Source organism: Camellia sinensis, chromosome 14 (assembly GCF_055761805.1).
Source record: "Camellia sinensis isolate YWXY chromosome 14, ASM5576180v1, whole genome shotgun sequence".
NCBI classification, from domain to species: Eukaryota; Viridiplantae; Streptophyta; class Magnoliopsida; order Ericales; family Theaceae; genus Camellia; species Camellia sinensis.
The window spans coordinates 93,434,963-93,438,530 of NC_138974.1; the positions used below are offsets into that span (position 1 = coordinate 93,434,963).

At 36.1% G+C, this 3,568-nt stretch overlaps 1 pseudogene; it reads left to right on the forward strand.

Moving 5' to 3' along the window:
- On the forward strand, window positions 1-2,897 carry LOC145807193 (uncharacterized; annotated as a pseudogene).
- The last annotated feature ends 671 nt before the right edge of the window (window positions 2,898-3,568 follow it).

A 3,568-nucleotide genomic window follows, 5' to 3' on the forward strand; every position in this document is an offset into this window, starting at 1 on the left:
ATGGGGAGTGGAGGGTTAGATATTGAGTCGACGAAGCATAGTTGTGGGTTTGTAGCGGGAGTAGAAGAAGTGTCGGTTGATGTCGTAGTGAAAGGAGTAGGTGGTTTGGGAATCGAATAAGGGGGAACATCTTCAGATGGAAGCTTCGAGGTTATCAACTCCAACAATGGTGATGGCGATAGTGAGAGTGGTAGTGTGCAGGTCACGTGCTTCACTGAGGTGTTGGAGGATGTTACCCTTCATTTTCAGATCACACATCTTCACAAACAGGTTGGGTTTTGTCTCTCGTTATGTTCACAATTTTGTAATTGAAATAGTTATTAATTATTCCTATGGTGCTTAAAATATTATCATCGATGGGAGAGATGTGAAATTGTGTAATTTTTCAGCAAAGGGAGGGAAATTGTAGGATTTTATTGAAAAATGAAAAAGAAAGTAGGAGTTATAAAATATTTAAGAGCATATATGAAATTTAAGAGGGGATAAATTGGAAATTTTTTTTATTTTTATTTTTATTGTAGCTATAGGTGAGAAACCATAATTTTCAAAATTAGCAAGGAATATAAAACTGGAATATGTTTGTATGTATGTAATGCTGATACTCAGTTGATTTTGAGATAAGCGAAAATGCTTTCTATTCTCAACTGATTGTAATACCTGATTATGGATAGTTGTTTTAGCACAAGTCTGGTCTCTTTTTTTTTGGGAGGGGGGTGGGGGAGGGCAGGGGGTTAAAGGAGCGTTGCTTTGTTTTTGTTTTGTTTTGTTTCTTTTTTCTTTTTTTGTTTTTTTTTCTCTAATTGACATGGAGTGTTTCCCTGTAGAAAAATAAATTAGCGTTACTTATCCAGAAAAAAATAAATAAAAGGGAAAAGAAAAATAATATGCAACGTTATGTGATTATTTAGATATTATACAGTTTTTATATGCCATGTAAGGCTGCATAGATCATGTCTTGACATAAATGGATTGTATATATGGTTATATCACCAAAAGGATTAATAAAAATTGATACTGGATTGGAGTTTGTAAAATCAAGAATCATTTGGATTAATGACAACTGTTTTCTTTTATTTCTATAGATCTATGCATGGATTGGTTGCAACTCTGCCAGATTTGGACGCTTATATGTTGCTGCACCTACCCATCCCTGCTTAATGGCATGAGATCACCATCTTCATTATCATCATCGATTAAGTAATTGTTATCAACATATCTTACTATTATGTGGTAATGCACAGAACAATACTATGAGTGTTACTAACATACTTAGAGGATCTTCTGATAACATAGGATCTGGCATTGCTCGTCGATTAGGTAAACTTTGATTTATAATTAACAATTTCCATACAAATATTCTTTGTTTTTATGTACTTACTTGTGATCTTTCTTATAGTTTTGAAGATGGGGTCTAAATGTGATACTAGCTTGTAACATTCCAAAGAACACTCCATGCTTGAGGTTTAATCTCTCTCTCTCTCTCTCTCTCTCTCTCTCTCTCTCTCTCTCTCTCCCTCCTGCACAATTAGCAAGCACTGTGACTGTTTATGAACTGCGCACTTAAGCATAATTTTCAATTTCATAGATATTTAGGTTGTACATGGTGGTGTTTAGCTATAAACGATTTTGACTTGTAATTATAGCGATTCCAGTTTTGACCCGTCACTTTTAGTATTCCAGACTCGGGTTTGGATGGTTTTGAATAGAGATTCATATCTTGTTTCCCTTGTCTCCCCTCTATTTTGGTTATTGGATTGTAGTTGTGCGTTTAGAACAGGTTGGTTGCTTGTTTTTCCAAACGTTTGTTGTCCAGATTTTTGCTCCTCTGTTCAAGCGGCCATTCTTGCGCTTGAGCGGGCTTTGAAATTTTTGCTCCTTCGCTCAAGCGGCCATTCTTGCGCTCAAGCGGGCTTTGAAATTTTTGCTCCTTCGCTCAAGTGGCTATTCTTGCGCTTGAGCGGGATTTGTGAACTCTCAGTACTTTGCAGGTCTACAAAACTACTGGAAGAGTGTTTTCTACGCTCGAGTGGCGTTTCCTACGCTCGAGCAGGTGGGCGCTCGAGTGGCCCTTTCCTATGCTCAAGCGTCGATTTGTTGTCCGCAAAACTTCCGGATGTGTGTTTACTAGGCTCAACCGACCATTTCTTGCGCTTGAGCGGTGAGTGTTTGTCGTGTCTTGGTGCTCAAATGGTATTTATTGCGCTCGAGTGGAACAACTTTTTTTGTGTCTGACGCTCGAGCGTCAACTCTTTCGCTCGAGCAAACTGTGCATATATCAGATCACAAAAGTGACATTTTATATCACTTTTTCATTCTTCTCTCTCTCTCTCTAAAACTTTCCAAAAACCTAGATCTTGACTCTCTCTCTCTAAAATACCCTCTCTCTCTCTCTCTCTACTTTTTCTCCTAGATCCATTGGTCTCTCCACCCTAGTGTCTTTGGGAAAAAAGTAGACCATCTCTAGATCTTTGTTTTGATCCAAACAAAGTTGGATTTGGGCATACTTGGATTCCCATCTTTGCTTTGCTTGGTCTTCTAACTTGAGGTAGGGATTTTTCTACACTCTTATATGATTTTTAGCTTAGTTATTTGTCATTATGTAATAATGGTGAGATTTGGGAGTGGTTTGAACAAACCTAGAGTTTGGGTGTAAAATGAAAAGAGGGGTTTTTGATGAATATGAAATAAATGGGTATGGGGTTTGAATATGATGCCATGTTGTGTCAAAATGGTTGATTTTGGTACATAGGTTGATATTTGGAGAAAATAGGGATTTTTCCCTAATTGGATTCAATTGTTAATTTGTATAAAGAATTGGAATTGGCATTGAAAATGTGAAATTGGATGATTATGGATATGAATGGTGGAATTGGTTATGTATTATCTCACACCTTTAGAAGTTTTGAATAAGCTCTCTGTCTTGAGATTGAATATTTATTTAGAAATAATTGTATTGGGCTATCGGTGGAGGATATCTATGATTGTTGTAGAAATTGCATAAGGATTAGGTAAATTGAAACTAATCTCCTATTGATTATCATTGAATATGACTATGTTTAAATACATTGTATATGTATGATTATTTGAGATGAGAGAGGAGATGTACTCCATGCATGATTATGTTTATAAATACATTGTATATGTATGTTTATTTGGGAGGAGAAAGGTGATGGACTCCATTGTTTGGGAGGAAAAAGGGGGTGGACTCCATTTAAATTAAGTTAGCCGGAGTGTCCTAGATGAAAGTTTCAAAATTATACATGGGAGCCGATCTCGCGAACGAAATATCTGTAAAATGGCAAATTGAAGTATTTATGTGTGTTTTATATGATTGGAAAGTAAACCATTGAGTTGTAGTCTCAGTTTGGTTGTTGAAAGATAATGGACTTGACTCATGAATTGAGATGATTAAATGAACTAGAAATGAATTGAAAGCAAATGGATTAAGAATTGGATTTGGTATCTTATGAGTATACAAATTTGCAAATATTTCATCACAGGCATTGTATGTGCACATTGTACCTATATCTCTGCTAAACCTCATATATTGTGTTAGATGATTTCTACT